General features: G+C 60.6%; 2 non-coding genes across 2 annotated transcripts; both read right to left on the bottom strand.

The window, feature by feature from the left end:
• Nucleotides 1–3,234: 3,234 nt before the first annotated feature.
• LOC131869179 (5S ribosomal RNA) lies at nt 3,235–3,353 on the bottom strand. Its single transcript, XR_009367573.1, has one exon. It is a non-coding gene; the product is annotated as a 5S ribosomal RNA (ribosomal RNA).
• Nucleotides 3,354–11,171: 7,818 nt separating this feature from the next.
• Nucleotides 11,172–11,290, bottom strand: LOC131869158 (5S ribosomal RNA). The gene has a single exon (XR_009367553.1). It is a non-coding gene; the product is annotated as a 5S ribosomal RNA (ribosomal RNA).
• Nucleotides 11,291–17,654: the final 6,364 nt, after the last annotated feature.

Here is a 17,654-nt window from a genome sequence, read left to right as displayed (position 1 = left end):
GAAATTTTAAAATCTCATTTTTTTTTGCCTTTTTCTGGAAATTAGTGAAGGCAGCGCATCAAAGGTGCGCACCTCGCTGCCCACCACGGTGCGCAACGCCGGTGGGCACCCGGGAGTGCTTCGAAGTGTGCTCCAAGGTGCTGCGTGCACGTTGTCGGAGCCCGGTTTGCCCCGGGTGCGCACCTCGCGTGCACCTTCGTCGGGGTGGGCACCTTGGCTGGGTTTGCCCCGGCTGCGCTCCGAAGCGGGGTTATTGGAGCGCCGCCTCTTTTTTTGTCGGAGCGTTTGGTGGGGTTTCTCGCATTGGCTCTTCCGAGGCCCGGTTGCCACCCTGGCGCGCACGAAGTCGGAAGTAGGGTTAATTGCCCGGGTGCGCACCTTTGCCAGGGTGGGCACCTTACCTGGGCTGCGCACCAGGGCGGGCTCAAGATGGCACGCGCGTTCCGTTTTTTTCACTATCTTTCAAAACGGAAATTTTAAAATCTCCTTTTTTTTTTGCCTTTTCTGGAAATTAGTGAAGGCAGCGCATCAAAGGTGCGCACCTCGCTGCCCACCTTGGTGTGCTCTGAGGTGCGCACCCGGGAGCGCTACGAAGTGTGCTCCAAGGTGCGGCGTGCACGTTGTCGGAGCCCGGTTTGCCCCGGGTGCGCACCTCGCCTGCACCTTGGCCGGGGTGGGCACCTTGGCTGGGTTTGCCCAGGGTGCGCTCCGAAGCGGGGTTACTGGAGCGCCCCCTCTTTTTTTGTCAGAGCGTTTGGTGGGGTTTCTCGCATTGGCTCTTCCCAGGCCCGGTTGTTGGGTGCGCTCCCACCCTGGCGCGCGCGAAGTTGGAAGTTGGGTTAATTGCCCGGGCGCGCACCTTCGCCAGGGTGGGCACCTTGGTGCGCACACCTTGGCTGGGCTGCGCACCAGGGCGGGCTCAAGATGGCACCAGCATTCCCTTTTTCTCACTATCTTTCAAAACGGAAATTTTAAAATCTCGTTTTTTTTTTGCCTTTTATGGAAATTAGTGAAGGCATCGCATCAAAGGTGCGCACCTCGCTGCCCACCTTGGTGTGCTCCGAGGTGCCCACCACGGTGCGCAACGCCGGTGCGAACCCGGGAGCGCCCCGATGTGTGCTCCAAGGTGCGGCGTGCACGAAGTCGGACCCCGGTTTGCCCCGGGTGCGCACCTCGCGTGCACCTTGGTGCGCACACCTTGGCTGGGTTGCGCGGCCTGGTGGGCACCATGGTGCGCACCAAGGAGCGCTCCGAAGTGTGCTCCAAGGTGCGGCGTGCACGAAGTCGGAGCCCGGTTTGCCCCGGGTACGCACCTCGCGTGCACCTTCGCCGGGGTGGGCACCTCGGCTGGGTTGCGCGCCCTGGTGCGCACCAAGGAGCGCTCCGAAGTGTGCTCCAAGGTGCGGCGTGCACGAAGTCGGAGCCCGGTTTGCCCCGGGTGCGCACCTTCGCCGCGGTGCGCACCATGGCGTGCACGAAGTCGGAGCCCGGTTTGCCCCGGGTGCGCACCTCGCGTGCACCTTCGGCGGGGTTGCGCGCCCTGGTGGGCACCATGGTGCGCACCAAGGAGCGCTCCGAAGTGTGCTCCAAGGTGCGGCGTGCACGAAGTCGGAGCCCGGTTTGCCCCGGGTGCGCACCTCGCGTGCACCTTCGGCGGGGTTGCGCGCCCTGGTGGGCACCATGGTGCGCACCAAGGAGCGCTCCGAAGTGTGCTCCAAGGTGCGGCGTGCACGAAGTCGGAGCCCGGTTTGCCCCGGGTGCGCACCTCGCGTGCACCTTCGCCGCGGTGGGCACCATGGCGTGCACGAAGTCGGAGCCCGGTTTGCCCCGGGTGCGCACCTCGCGTGCACCTTCGCCGGGGTGGGCACCTCGGCTGGGTTGCGCGCCCTGGTGCGCACCAAGGAGCGCTCCGAAGTGTGCTCCAAGGTGCGGCGTGCACGAAGTCGGAGCCCGGTTTGCCCCGGGTGCGCACCTCGCGTGCACCTTCGCCAGGGTGGGCACCTCGGTGCGCACACCTTCTCAATGTTTTCTTGCCTTTTCTGGAAATTGGTGAAGGCAGCGCATCAAAGGTGCGCACCTCGGTGTGCTCCGAGGTGCGAACCCGAGAGCGCTCCGAGGTGCCCACGAAGTCGAAAGTCGGGTTAATTGCATTGTTTTCCCCGGGTGCGCTCCGAGGTGCGCAACATCGGCGCGCACCAAGGAGGGCTCCGAAGTGTGCTCCAAGGTGCGCACGATGGCGTGCACCTCTGGTGCGCACGATTCGGAGCTCGGTTTGACCGGGGTGCGCACACCTTGGCTGGGTTGCGCACCTTTTGTGCGCTCCAAGGTGCGCACGAAGTCGGAGCTCGGTTTGCCCCGGGTGCGCACCTTCGCCAGGGTGCGCACCTTGATGCGCACGCCTTGGCTGGGCTGCGCACCTTGGTGGGCGCCATGGTGCGCACCTTTCGTGCGCTCCAAGGTGCGCACGAAGTCGGAGCTCGGTTTGCCCCGGGTGCGCACCTTGGTGGGCGCCATGGTGCACTCCGAGGTGCCCAAGATTGGTGCGCACCAAGGAGCGCTCCGAAGTGCGCTCCAAGGTGCGCGCGAAGTCGAAAGTTGGGTTAATTGTCCGGTTTGCCTCGGGTGCGCACCTTGCGTGCACCTTCGCCAGGGTGGGCGCCTTGGTGCGCACACCTTGGCTGGGCTGCGCACACCTTGGCACCCGCGTTTCCTTCATTTTAAATTTTTTTTTTTTACAATCTCTCAAGTGGGAAATTCTATAATCTCAACTTTTTTTGCCTTTTCAGGAAACTTTTGAATGGAGCGCATCATTGGTGCGCTCCGAAGTGTGCTCCAAAGCTCTCTCCAGCTGCGTGCACCTGCCCCGGCCGCGCACCCGGCCCCGCCCAGCTTCGCTCACCTGTCCCGGGCGTCTGGTGCGGAACCTTAGAGTAAGAAACATCACCGTGCACCTTGGCCAACGTGCGCGACTCGACCGAGCGCGCACTGGCCGAGGTGCACACCGATTTCACCTGGGTGCGCGCGCAGCACCTCGGGCGCACCGGGGTGCGCGCACAACGCCCGGGTTGCACCGTGGCCTGTGTGCTCGGGGCGCCTCGGGTGCGCGCTCGGTGTCGCCCCCGCGCGCGCGGTAGTGCGGGCAGGGCACCCCGGCCCGGCCCGGCCCCGACGAGAACGCAAACGGGCAAAAGGTTTATTCAAATAGCATTGCGATGCCCGGCGAAAAACTAAAAAAGGGTGCAACACCGGGACTTCCCGGGAGGTCACCCATCCCAGTACTACTCCGGCCCAAGCGCGCTTAACTGCGGAGTTCTGATGGGATCCGGTGCACTAACGCTGGTATGATCGCACCCGTTATGAGCTTGTCGCAGTGTGTACTTAGCAAACCGCGACCCACGTGCGAATCCACCCCGGCCACCCACCCCCGTCGAGGTGCACACCCTCCCTCGCGAAGTGCGCCCCGTTCGCCAAGTGTGAGCCCTGCCCGGGTGCGCGCACCTTGCTAGGGCGTCGGGTGTGCACCCGGCCCGGCCTACGTGCGTGCACCTGTAGGGGGCGTCGTGTGCGTGCAGTGTCCCGTCTGCAACGCGGTGCCCACACACCACCTCGGGCGCAACGACCTGCGCTCACATGTGGGCCGAGTGCACCTTGGTGCATGTTCGGGGCGCCTCGGGTGCACGCTCGATCTTGCCCCGGTGCACCAAGGCGCTCGGTTTGCCCCGGGTGCGCACTTGGTGCAAGGTGGGCACCCAAAATAGGGATCAAGCACCAAAACACAAGTTTCGGGATGCAAAATGGGACCCAAGGACCACAAATGCGTTCCAAGACCCATGATGGGTCCACGAGAACAAAAATGTGTTCCGAGACTTAATAAACAAATATTGGGTTTTAGGAGAAGAAACATGCTCTGATGCCCAAAACGAGAATCGACCCCGAAAAGGCCACAGGCCAAAAGTGGGATGCGAGACAAAAAAAAATGGGACCCGAGGACCAAAATTGGGTTCCCAGGTCGAAGACAGGGCAACCGGACAAGAAACGACCTCTAAGGCTCGAAATGAGTCCCGACGACTAAAACTTGACAAGAAGCACCCATCAGGCACCCAACTCGACACCCATGGGATGCCGACCCACCCGGGCTTCCACCTAGCACACCTTGGCACCCACCCACCCTCGCACCCAACCTCGCACCCAACTTAGCACCTTTGAACCCACATTGGCACTCACCCTGACCCTGGCACCTTGGAACCCACATTGGCACTCACCTTGACCCTGGCACCCACCTTTGCACTCACCTTGGGACCCACCCTGGCTCCCACCTCGGCACCCACCCAGACACCCACCTTGGTTCCTTGGCACCCACCTTGGATCCTTGGCACCCACCCCGACACCCACCTTGGCACGCAACTTGGCTACTTGCCACCCACCTTGGCTCCTTGACGCCCACCCCGACAACCACCCCGTGACCTACCCTGGCTAGGGTTGGTGCACACCCACCCTGGTGCCCACCTTGGCACCCACCCTATGACCCACCTTGGCACGCACCTTAGTACCCACCCCGTTACCCACCCTAGGACCCACCCCGTGACCCACCTTGGCCAGGGTGGGTGCCTTGGTGCGCACAACTTGCCTGGGCTGCACACCAGGGCGGGCTCAAGATGGCACCCGCGTTCCGTTTTTTTCACTATCTTTCAAAACGGAAATTTTAAAATCTCATTTTTTTCTTTTTTTTGCCTTTTCTGGAAATTAGTGAAGGCAGCGCATCAAAGGTGCGCAATGCTGGTGCGAACCCGGGAGCGCTCCGATGTGTGCTCCAAGGTGCGGCGTGCACGAAGTCCGAGCCCGGTTTGCCCCGGGTGCGCACCTCGCGTGCACCTTCGCCGGGGTGAGCACCTTGGCTGGGTTGCGCGCCCTGGTGCGTACCAAGGAGCGCTCTGAAGTGTGCTCCAAGGTGCGGCGTGCACGAAGTCGGAGCCCGGTTTGCCCCGGGTGTGCACCTCGGGTGCGCACCTCGCGTGCACCTTCGCTGCGGTGGGCACCTTGGCTGGGTTGCGCGCCTTGGTGGGCACCATGCAGTGCACGAAGTCGGAGCCCGGTTTGCCCCGGGCGCGCACCTCCGCCAGGGTGGGCACCTTGGTGCGCACAACTTGCCTGGGCTGCGCATCAGGAAGGGCTCAAGATGGCACCCGCGTTCCGTTTTTTTCACTATCTTTCAGAACGGAAATTTTAAAATATCGTTTTTTTTTGCCTTTTCTGGAAATTAGTGAAGGCAGCGCATCAAAGGTGCGCAACGCTGGTGCGAACCTGGGAGCGCTCCGATGTGTGCTCCAAGGTGCGGCGTGCACGAAGTCGGAGCCCGGTTTGCCTCGGGTGCGCCCTGGTGGGCACCATGGTGCGCACCAAGGAGCGCTCCGAAGTGTGCTCCAAGGTGCGGCCTGCACGAAGTCGGAGCCCGGTTTGCCCCGGGTGTGCACCTCGGGTGGGCACCTTGGTGCGCATGCCTTGCCTGGGCTGCGCACCAGGGCGGGCTCAAGATGGCACCCGCGTTCCTTTTTTTTCACTATCTTTCAAAACGGAAATTTTAAAATCTCATTTTTTTTTGCCTTTTTCTGGAAATTAGTGAAGGCAGCGCATCAAAGGTGCGCACCTCGCTGCCCACCACGGTGCGCAACGCCGGTGGGCACCCGGGAGTGCTTCGAAGTGTGCTCCAAGGTGCTGCGTGCACGTTGTCGGAGCCCGGTTTGCCCCGGGTGCGCACCTCGCGTGCACCTTCGTCGGGGTGGGCACCTTGGCTTGGTTTGCCCCGGCTGCGCTCCGAAGCGGGGTTATTGGAGCGCCGCCTCTTTTTTTGTCGGAGCGTTTGGTGGGGTTTCTCGCATTGGCTCTTCCGAGGCCCGGTTGCCACCCTGGCGCGCACGAAGTCGGAAGTAGGGTTAATTGCCCGGGTGCGCACCTTTGCCAGGGTGGCACCTTACCTGGGCTGCGCACCAGGGCGGGCTCAAGATGGCACGCGCGTTCCGTTTTTTTCACTATCTTTCAAAACGGAAATTTTAAAATCTCCTTTTTTTTTTGCCTTTTCTGGAAATTAGTGAAGGCAGCGCATCAAAGGTGCGCACCTCGCTGCCCACCTTGGTGTGCTCTGAGGTGCGCACCCGGGAGCGCTACGAAGTGTGCTCCAAGGTGCGGCGTGCACGTTGTCGGAGCCCGGTTTGCCCCGGGTGCGCACCTCGCCTGCACCTTGGCCGGGGTGGGCACCTTGGCTGGGTTTGCCCAGGGTGCGCTCCGAAGCGGGGTTACTGGAGCGCCCCCTCTTTTTTTGTCAGAGAGTTTGGTGGGGTTTCTCGCATTGGCTCTTCCCAGGCCCGGTTGTTGGGTGCGCTCCCACCCTGGCGCGCGCGAAGTTGGAAGTTGGGTTAATTGCCCGGGCGCGCACCTTCGCCAGGGTGGGCACCTTGGTGCGCAAACCTTGGCTGGGCTGCGCACCAGGGCGGGCTCAAGATGGCACCAGCATTCCCTTTTTCTCACTATCTTTCAAAACGGAAATTTTAAAATCTCGTTTTTTTTTTGCCTTTTATGGAAATTAGTGAAGGCATCGCATCAAAGGTGCGCACCTCGCTGCCCACCTTGGTGTGCTCCGAGGTGCCCACCACGGTGCGCAACGCCGGTGCGAACCCGGGAGCGCCCCGATGTGTGCTCCAAGGTGCGGCGTGCACGAAGTCGGACCCCGGTTTGCCCCGGGTGCGCACCTCGCGTGCACCTTGGTGCGCACACCTTGGCTGGGTTGCGCGGCCTGGTGGGCACCATGGTGCGCACCAAGGAGCGCTCCGAAGTGTGCTCCAAGGTGCGGCGTGCACGAAGTCGGAGCCCGGTTTGCCCCGGGTGCGCACCTTCGCCGCGGTGGGCACCATGGCGTGCACGAAGTCGGAGCCCGGTTTGCCCCGGGTGCGCACCTCGCGTGCACCTTCGCCGGGGTGGGCACCTCGGCTGGGTTGCGCGCCCTGGTGCGCACCAAGGAGCGCTCTGAAGTGTGCTCCAAGGTGCGGCGTGCACGAAGTCGGAGCCCGGTTTGCCCCGGGTGTGCACCTCGGGTGCGCACCTCGCGTGCACCTTCGCTGCGGTGGGCACCTTGGCTGGGTTGCGCGCCTTGGTGGGCACCATGCAGTGCACGAAGTCGGAGCCCGGATTGCCCCGGGCGCGCACCTCCGCCAGGGTGGGCACCTTGGTGCGCACAACTTGCCTGGGCTGCGCACCAGGAAGGGCTCAAGATGGCACCCGCGTTCCGTTTTTTTCACTATCTTTCAGAACGGAAATTTTAAAATCTCGTTTTTTTTTGCCTTTTCTGGAAATTAGTGAAGGCAGCGCATCAAAGGTGCGCAACGCTGGTGCGAACCTGGGAGCGCTCCGATGTGTGCTCCAAGGTGCGGCGTGCACGAAGTCGGACCCCGGTTTGCCCCGGGTGCGCACCTCGCGTGCACCTTGGTGCGCACACCTTGGCTGGGTTGCGCGCCCTGGTGGGCACCATGGTGCGCACCAAGGAGCGCTCCGAAGTGTGCTCCAAGGTGCGGCGTGCACGAAGTCGGAGCCCGGTTTGCCCCGGGTGCGCACCTCGCGTGCACCTTCGCCGCGGTGGGCACCATGGCGTGCACGAAGTCGGAGCCCGGTTTGCCCCGGGTGCGCACCTCGCGTGCACCTTCGCCGGGGTGGGCACCTTGGTGTGCAGACCTTGGCTGGGTTGCGCGCCCTGGTGGGCACCATGGTGCGCACCAAGGAGCGCTCCGAAGTGTGCTCCAAGGTGCGGCCTGCACGAAGTCGGAGCCCGGTTTGCCCCGGGTGTGCACCTCGGGTGGGCACCTTGGTGCGCATGCCTTGCCTGGGCTGCGCACCAGGGCGGGCTCAAGATGGCACCCGCGTTCCTTTTTTTTCACTATCTTTCAAAACGGAAATTTTAAAATCTCATTTTTTTTTGCCTTTTTCTGGAAATTAGTGAAGGCAGCGCATCAAAGGTGCGCACCTCGCTGCCCACCACGGTGCGCAACGCCGGTGGGCACCCGGGAGTGCTTCGAAGTGTGCTCCAAGGTGCTGCGTGCACGTTGTCGGAGCCCGGTTTGCCCCGGGTGCGCACCTCGCGTGCACCTTCGTCGGGGTGGGCACCTTGGCTGGGTTTGCCCCGGCTGCGCTCCGAAGCGGGGTTATTGGAGCGCCGCCTCTTTTTTTGTCGGAGCGTTTGGTGGGGTTTCTCGCATTGGCTCTTCCGAGGCCCGGTTGCCACCCTGGCGCGCACGAAGTCGGAAGTAGGGTTAATTGCCCGGGTGCGCACCTTTGCCAGGGTGGGCACCTTACCTGGGCTGCGCACCAGGGCGGGCTCAAGATGGCACGCGCGTTCCGTTTTTTTCACTATCTTTCAAAACGGAAATTTTAAAATCTCCTTTTTTTTTTGCCTTTTCTGGAAATTAGTGAAGGCAGCGCATCAAAGGTGCGCACCTCGCTGCCCACCTTGGTGTGCTCTGAGGTGCGCACCCGGGAGCGCTACGAAGTGTGCTCCAAGGTGCGGCGTGCACGTTGTCGGAGCCCGGTTTGCCCCGGGTGCGCACCTCGCCTGCACCTTGGCCGGGGTGGGCACCTTGGCTGGGTTTGCCCAGGGTGCGCTCCGAAGCGGGGTTACTGGAGCGCCCCCTCTTTTTTTGTCAGAGCGTTTGGTGGGGTTTCTCGCATTGGCTCTTCCCAGGCCCGGTTGTTGGGTGCGCTCCCACCCTGGCGCGCGCGAAGTTGGAAGTTGGATTAATTGCCCGGGCGCGCACCTTCGCCAGGGTGGGCACCTTGGTGCGCACACCTTGGCTGGGCTGCGCACCAGGGCGGGCTCAAGATGGCACCAGCATTCCCTTTTTCTCACTATCTTTCAAAACGGAAATTTTAAAATCTCGTTTTTTTTTTGCCTTTTATGGAAATTAGTGAAGGCATCGCATCAAAGGTGCGCACCTCGCTGCCCACCTTGGTGTGCTCCGAGGTGCCCACCACGGTGCGCAACGCCGGTGCGAACCCGGGAGCGCCCCGATGTGTGCTCCAAGGTGCGGCGTGCACGAAGTCGGACCCCGGTTTGCCCCGGGTGCGCACCTCGCGTGCACCTTGGTGCGCACACCTTGGCTGGGTTGCGCGGCCTGGTGGGCACCATGGTGCGCACCAAGGAGCGCTCCGAAGTGTGCTCCAAGGTGCGGCGTGCACGAAGTCGGAGCCCGGTTTGCCCCGGGTACGCACCTCGCGTGCACCTTCGCCGGGGTGGGCACCTCGGCTGGGTTGCGCGCCCTGGTGCGCACCAAGGAGCGCTCCGAAGTGTGCTCCAAGGTGCGGCGTGCACGAAGTCGGAGCCCGGTTTGCCCCGGGTGCGCACCTTCGCCGCGGTGCGCACCATGGCGTGCACGAAGTCGGAGCCCGGTTTGCCCCGGGTGCGCACCTCGCGTGCACCTTCGGCGGGGTTGCGCGCCCTGGTGGGCACCATGGTGCGCACCAAGGAGCGCTCCGAAGTGTGCTCCAAGGTGCGGCGTGCACGAAGTCGGAGCCCGGTTTGCCCCGGGTGCGCACCTCGCGTGCACCTTCGGCGGGGTTGCGCGCCCTGGTGGGCACCATGGTGCGCACCAAGGAGCGCTCCGAAGTGTGCTCCAAGGTGCGGCGTGCACGAAGTCGGAGCCCGGTTTGCCCCGGGTGCGCACCTCGCGTGCACCTTCGCCGCGGTGGGCACCATGGCGTGCACGAAGTCGGAGCCCGGTTTGCCCCGGGTGCGCACCTCGCGTGCACCTTCGCCGGGGTGGGCACCTCGGCTGGGTTGCGCGCCCTGGTGCGCACCAAGGAGCGCTCCGAAGTGTGCTCCAAGGTGCGGCGTGCACGAAGTCGGAGCCCGGTTTGCCCCGGGTGCGCACCTCGCGTGCACCTTCGCCAGGGTGGGCACCTCGGTGCGCACACCTTCTCAATGTTTTCTTGCCTTTTCTGGAAATTGGTGAAGGCAGCGCATCAAAGGTGCGCACCTCGGTGTGCTCCGAGGTGCGAACCCGAGAGCGCTCCGAGGTGCCCACGAAGTCGAAAGTCGGGTTAATTGCATTGTTTTCCCCGGGTGCGCTCCGAGGTGCGCAACATCGGCGCGCACCAAGGAGGGCTCCGAAGTGTGCTCCAAGGTGCGCACGATGGCGTGCACCTCTGGTGCGCACGATTCGGAGCTCGGTTTGACCGGGGTGCGCACACCTTGGCTGGGTTGCGCACCTTTTGTGCGCTCCAAGGTGCGCACGAAGTCGGAGCTCGGTTTGCCCCGGGTGCGCACCTTCGCCAGGGTGCGCACCTTGATGCGCACGCCTTGGCTGGGCTGCGCACCTTGGTGGGCGCCATGGTGCGCACCTTTCGTGCGCTCCAAGGTGCGCACGAAGTCGGAGCTCGGTTTGCCCCGGGTGCGCACCTTGGTGGGCGCCATGGTGCACTCCGAGGTGCCCAAGATTGGTGCGCACCAAGGAGCGCTCCGAAGTGCGCTCCAAGGTGCGCGCGAAGTCGAAAGTTGGGTTAATTGTCCGGTTTGCCTCGGGTGCGCACCTTGCGTGCACCTTCGCCAGGGTGGGCGCCTTGGTGCGCACACCTTGGCTGGGCTGCGCACACCTTGGCACCCGCGTTTCCTTCATTTTAAATTTTTTTTTTTTACAATCTCTCAAGTGGGAAATTCTATAATCTCAACTTTTTTTGCCTTTTCAGGAAACTTTTGAATGGAGCGCATCATTGGTGCGCTCCGAAGTGTGCTCCAAAGCTCTCTCCAGCTGCGTGCACCTGCCCCGGCCGCGCACCCGGCCCCGCCCAGCTTCGCTCACCTGTCCCGGGCGTCTGGTGCGGAACCTTAGAGTAAGAAACATCACCGTGCACCTTGGCCAACGTGCGCGACTCGACCGAGCGCGCACTGGCCGAGGTGCACACCGATTTCACCTGGGTGCGCGCGCAGCACCTCGGGCGCACCGGGGTGCGCGCACAACGCCCGGGTTGCACCGTGGCCTGTGTGCTCGGGGTGCCTCGGGTGCGCGCTCGGTGTCGCCCCCCGCGCGCGCGGTAGTGCGGGCAGCGCACCCCGGCCCGGCCCGGCCCCGACGAGAACGCAAACGGGCAAAAGGTTTATTCAAATAGCATTGCGACGCCCGGCGAAAAACTAAAAAAGGGTGCAACACCGGGACTTCCCGGGAGGTCACCCATCCCAGTACTACTCCGGCCCAAGCGCGCTTAACTGCGGAGTTCTGATGGGATCCGGTGCACTAATGCTGGTATGATCGCACCCGTTATGAGCTTGTCGCAGTGTGTACTTAGCAAACCGCGACCCACGTGCGAATCCACCCCGGCCACCCACCCCCGTCGAGGTGCACACCCTCCCTCGCGAAGTGCGCCCCGTTCGCCAAGTGTGAGCCCTGCCCGGGTGCGCGCACCTTGCTAGGGCGTCGGGTGTGCACCCGGCCCGGCCTACGTGCGTGCACCTGGAGGGGGCGTCGTGTGCGTGCAGTGTCCCGTCTGCAACGCGGTGCCCACACACCACCTCGGGCGCAACGACCTGCGCTCACATGTGGGCCGAGTGCACCTTGGTGCATGTTCGGGGCGCCTCGGGTGCACGCTCGATCTTGCCCCGGTGCACCAAGGCGCTCGGTTTGCCCCGGGTGCGCACTTGGTGCAAGGTGGGCACCCAAAATAGGGATCAAGCACCAAAACACAAGTTTCGGGATGCAAAATGGGACCCAAGGACCACAAATGCGTTCCAAGACCCATGATGGGTCCACGAGAACAAAAATGTGTTCCGAGACTTAATAAACAAATATTGGGTTTTAGGAGAAGAAACATGCTCTGATGCCCAAAACGAGAATCGACCCCGAAAAGGCCACAGGCCAAAAGTGGGATGCGAGACAAAAAAAAATGGGACCCGAGGACCAAAATTGGGTTCCCAGGTCGAAGACAGGGCAACCGGACAAGAAACGACCTCTAAGGCTCGAAATGAGTCCCGACGACTAAAACTTGACAAGAAGCACCCATCAGGCACCCAACTCGACACCCATGGGATGCCGACCCACCCGGGCTTCCACCTAGCACACCTTGGCACCCACCCACCCTCGCACCCAACCTCGCACCCAACTTAGCACCTTTGAACCCACATTGGCACTCACCCTGACCCTGGCACCTTGGAACCCACATTGGCACTCACCTTGACCCTGGCACCCACCTTTGCACTCACCTTGGGACCCACCCTGGCTCCCACCTCGGCACCCACCCAGACACCCACCTTGGTTCCTTGGCACCCACCTTGGATCCTTGGCACCCACCCCGACACCCACCTTGGCACGCAACTTGGCTACTTGCCACCCACCTTGGCTCCTTGACGCCCACCCCGACAACCACCCCGTGACCTACCCTGGCTAGGGTTGGTGCACACCCACCCTGGTGCCCACCTTGGCACCCACCCTATGACCCACCTTGGCACGCACCTTAGTACCCACCCCGTTACCCACCCTAGGACCCACCCCGTGACCCACCTTGGCCAGGGTGGGTGCACCCACCCTGGTGCCCACCTTGGCACCCACCCATCCTAGCACCCAGCCTGTGACCGGGCTTGGAACCCAACCTTGCACCCGCACCCGTCTTGGCCAGTGTGGGTGCGCACCCATCCTGGCACCCACGTTGTGACACACCCTTTAACCCACGCACCCTAGCACCCACGTTGGCACCCACCTTGGAACCCAACCTAGCAACTTGGCACCCACCCCGTGACCCACCTTGGCATCCACCATAGCAGTCGCCGACTTGGCACCCACCTCGGCACCCACCTTGACACTTGTGGACCCACCTTGCCACTCACCCTAGCATCGACCCATCCTAGCACCCACCCTGGCACCTTTGCACCCTAGCACTCACCCATCCTAGCACCTAACCTGTGACCCACCTTGACACTCACCCTCGCACCCACCTTGGAACCCAACCTAGCACCCACCCACCCTGACACCAACCCTAGCACCTACCCACCCTTGCACCCACCCTGTGACCCATCTTGGCACCCACCCATCCTACCACTCAACCTATCACCCACCTTCTCACCCACCTTGGCATCCACCTTAGCACCCACCCACACTGGCACCTTGGCACCCACCTCGGGCAAGGTGGGTGCACACCCACCCTGGCACCCAATTTAGAACCCACCGAGCATGTTACCCACCTTGGCACCCACATTGCAGCCCACCCTAGTACCCACCCTATGACCCACATTGGCATCCACACCCTAGCACCCAGGCACCTCGACACCCGCCTTGACACCCACCCTAGCACTGAACCTGTGACCCACCTTGGAACTCACCCTAGAACCCACCCACCCTGTGAACCACCTTGGCATCCACCTTAGCACCCACCCACCTTGGCACCCACTCTAGCACTCACCCATCCTAACACCCAACTTGTTACCCACCTTGGCACCCGCCCTCGCGTCCACCTTGAAACCCACCCTAGCACCCACCCACGCAGGAGCCCACCTTGGCACCCAACCTAACACCCACGCATCCTGGCACCCAACTTGTGACCCACCTTGGAACCCACCCTAGTACCCACCTTTGAACCCACTATATCACCAACCCACCTTGGCACCCACCCTATGACCCTCTTTGGAATCCACCCTAGCACGCACCCACCCTGGCACCCACCATGGAGCGCACCCTAGCACCCACCCACCTCGGCACGCACCTCAACACCCACCTTGGTGTGCGCACTGCGCCAACCTCTCAAAGACCCTATGTGGTGCGCTCCAAAGTGTACACCTTTGGTGCGCTCCAAGGTGCGCACCTTTGGTGCACACCGAGGTGCACACCAAAGTGTGCACCGAGGTGAGCACCAAAGTGCACTCCAGGGTGCACACCAAGGCGTGCACCTTTGGTGCGGTCAATGCAAACGAATTCGGAAGTTGGGGTCGATGTCCTAATCGCTGCTGCAGACTACACGTATGAGAATCGGACAAATAGCTTTATATAGGGGAGGTGTTGCGTTTGATGGGTCGACTCCCCTGGTTGTGTGCACTGCACCAACTTCAAAGACCCTGTCTTGTTTAAGAAGTCAAAAGTTGGGGTGGATGTCCTAATCATTGCTGCAGTCTACGCATGTATGAGAATCAGACAAATAGCTTATATAGGGGAGGTGTTGCATTCGGTGGGTTGACTCCCCTGGTTGTGCGCACTGCGCCAACCTCAAAGACCCCGCATAGCAGAAGAAGTCGGAAGTCGGATTTTGGTGAGCACCAAGGCGTGCACCTTTGGTGCGGTCAACGCAGACGAATTCAGAAGTTGGGGTGGATGTCCTAATCGTTGTTGCAGGCTACACATGTATGAGAATCAGACAAATAGCTTATATAGGGGAGGTGTTGGGTTTGATGGGTCAACTCCCTTGGTTGTGCGCATTACGCCAACCTCAAAGACCTTGTTTTCGTTAAGAAGTCAAAAGTTGGGGTCAATGTCCTAATGGCTCCTGCAGGCTACACATGTATGAGAATCGGACAAATAGCTTATATAGGGGAGGTGTTGGGTTTGATGGGTCGACTCCCCTGGTTGTGCGCATTACGTCAACCTCAAAGACCTTGTTTTCGTTAAGAAGTCAAAAGTTGGGGTCGATGTCCTAATTGCTCCTGTAGACTACACATGTATGAGAATCAGACAAATAGCTTATATAGGGGAGGTGTTGGGTTTGATGGGTTGACTCCCCTAGTTGTTCGCATTACACCAACCTCAAAGACCTTGTTTTCGTTTAGAAGCCGAAAGTTGGGGTCGATGTCCTAATTGCTCCTGCAGGCTACGCATGTATGAGAATCAGACAAATAGCTTATATAGGGGAGGTGTTGGGTTTGATGGGTCGACTCCCCTGGTTGTGCGCATTGCGCCAACCTCAAAGACCCTGCATTGCGGATGAAGTCGAAAGTCAGAGTTTGGTGTGCTACAAGGTGTGGTCGAAGGTGCTCACCTAGGTGTGCACCTTTGGAGCACAGGAAAAGTGCCCTCCAAAAGTGCGCACCTTTGGAGTGCACAAAAGTGCCCTCCAAAAGTGCGCACCTTTGGAGCGCAGAAAAGTGCCCTCCAAAAAGTGCCCTCCAAAAGTGCGCACCTTTGGAGCGCAGAAAAGTGCCCTCCAAAAAGTGCCCTCCAAAAGTGCGCACCTTTGGAGCGCAGAAAAGTGCCCTCCAAAAAGTGCCCTCCAAAAGTGCGCACCTTTGGAGCGCAGAAAAGTGCCCTCCAAAAAGTGCCCTCCAAAAGTGCGCACCTTTGGAGCGCAGAAAAGTGCCCTCCAAAAAGTGCCCTCCAAAAGTGCGCACCTTTGGAGCGCAGAAAAGTGCCCTCCAAAAAGTGCCCTCCAAAAGTGCGCACCTTTGGAGCGCAGAAAAGTGCCCTCCAAAAAGTGCCCTCCAAAAGTGCGCACCTTTGGAGCGCAGAAAAGTGCCCTCCAAAAAGTGCCCTCCAAAAGTGCGCACCTTTGGAGCGCAGAAAAGTGCCCTCCAAAAAGTGCCCTCCAAAAGTGCGCACCTTTGGAGCGCAGAAAAGTGCCCTCCAAAAGTGCGCACCTTTGGAGCGCACAAAAGTGCCCTCCAAAAGTGCGCACTTTTGGTGCGCACCAAGGCGCTGGTTCGGTCGTTGCAGGCGAGTTCGGAAGTTGGGGTCGATGTCCTGAGCGGAGGTGCAAACTACACAGGTGTCGGAATCGGACAAATAGCTTATATAGGGGAGGTGTATGCTTCGATGGGTCGACTCCCCAGGTTGAGCGCACCGCGCCAACCTCAAAGACCCTACGGTATGGATGAAGTCGGAAGTTGGGTCCGATGACCGATTCGATTAGTAGGTATGCTCATGAGGTCGGAATTTGGGTCCGATGACCTGCCATGTGCAGGAAGGCGAATGTTGACACTGTGCGTTGCAAGGTGCACACCAAGGCGCTGGTGCGGTCTTTTTAGTCGAGTTCGGAAGTTGGGGTCGATGTCCTGATCGGAGGTGCAAGCTACACAGGTGTGGGAATCGGACAAATAGCTTATATAGGGGAGGTGTATGCTTCGTTGGGTCGACTCCCCGGGTTGAGCGCACCGCGCCAACCTCAAAGACCCTACGGTATGGATGAAGTCGGAAGTTGGGTCCGATGACCGATTCGATATGTAGGCATACTCGCGAGGTCGGAATTTGGGTCCGATGACCTGCCACGTGCAGGAAGGCGAATGTTGGCACTGTGCGTTGCAAGGTGCGCACCAAGGCGCTGGTTCGGTCGTTGGAGGCGAGTTCGGAAGTTGGGGTCGATGTCTTGATCGGAGGTGCAAACTACACAGGTGTGGGAATCGGACAAATAGCTTATATAGGGGAGGTGTATGCTTCGTTGGGTCGACTCCCCGGGTTGAGCGCACCGCGCCAACCTCAAAGACCCTACGGTATGGATGAAGTCGGAAGTTGGGTCCGATGACCGATTCGATATGTAGGCATACTCGCGAGGTCGGAATTTGGGTCCGATGACCTGCCATGTGCAGGAAGGCGAATGTTGGGACTGTGCGTCGCAAGGTGCGCACCAAGGCGCTGGTGCCGTCGTTGCAGTCGAGTTCGGAAGTTGGGGTCGATGTCCTGGTCAGAGGTGCAAACTACACAGGTGTGGGAATCGGACAAATAGCTTATATAGGGGAGGTGTATGCTTCGATGGGTCGACTCCCTGGGTTGAGCGCACCGCGCCAACCTCAAAGACCCTACAGTATGGATGAAGTCGGAAGTTGGGTCCGATGACCGATTCGATACGTAGGCATATTGGCGAGGTCTGAATTTGTGTCCGATGACCTGCCATGCGCAGGAAGGCGGAATTTGGGTCCGATGACCGAGTTGATGGCGTGCCATGCGCAGAAAGGCGGAATTTGGGTCCGATGACCGAGTTGATGTTGATGGCCCGCCATGCACAGGAAGGCGGAATTTGGGTCCGATGACCGATTTGAAGGCGTGCCATACGCAAAAAGGCGGAGTTTGGGTCCGATGACCGAGTTGATATTGATGGCCCGCCATGCGCAGGAAGGCGGAATTTGGGTCCGATGACCTGACATACGCATGGAGTCCGACTCGGGGGCCGATGTTCGATTCGATGACTTGCATTGTGGGTAAAGTCGGAAGTTGTGGTCTTTGACCCGATTCGATGACCAGACTTCGGCTGCTTGAGAATCGGACAAATAACTTATATAGGGGAGGTAGTGTTCTCGAGCATCCTCCCCCCGTGCCCGTTTATGTCGATTGATGCTGGTGCTCGACTGGTTGGAGCGCTCGGATGCAAAAATCTTGCACCAGGATTTATCGATTGTGATGGACACGGCAAGTCTCCTGATTGCTATGCAGGAGCTCATCGTGAATCTCTATGCGGCCTTGGTATGGACTCGACCTGCGGAATGGTTCGGCAATGGTAGTCGCTCCAACACGTCCTTGCAATGGCCACAGAGGTGATTCGACTAGAGCTCCAGTCTAGCTTTTGGGTTGCTTGGCGGACTGGTATAGCCGCGATCGAGTTCCGGCCATGAACGTTTTAGATAGTTCTTGGGCTTTCTGGGACGGAAGTCGGAAGTTTGGGCTGTTGTCCGATTTGATGACCATTCTTCGGATGTGTGAGAATCGGACAAATAACTTATA

Source organism: Cryptomeria japonica, unplaced genomic scaffold, assembly GCF_030272615.1.
Source record: "Cryptomeria japonica unplaced genomic scaffold, Sugi_1.0 HiC_scaffold_237, whole genome shotgun sequence".
NCBI classification, from domain to species: domain Eukaryota; kingdom Viridiplantae; phylum Streptophyta; class Pinopsida; order Cupressales; family Cupressaceae; genus Cryptomeria; species Cryptomeria japonica.
This window is presented reverse-complemented; position numbering and strand designations above follow the sequence as displayed.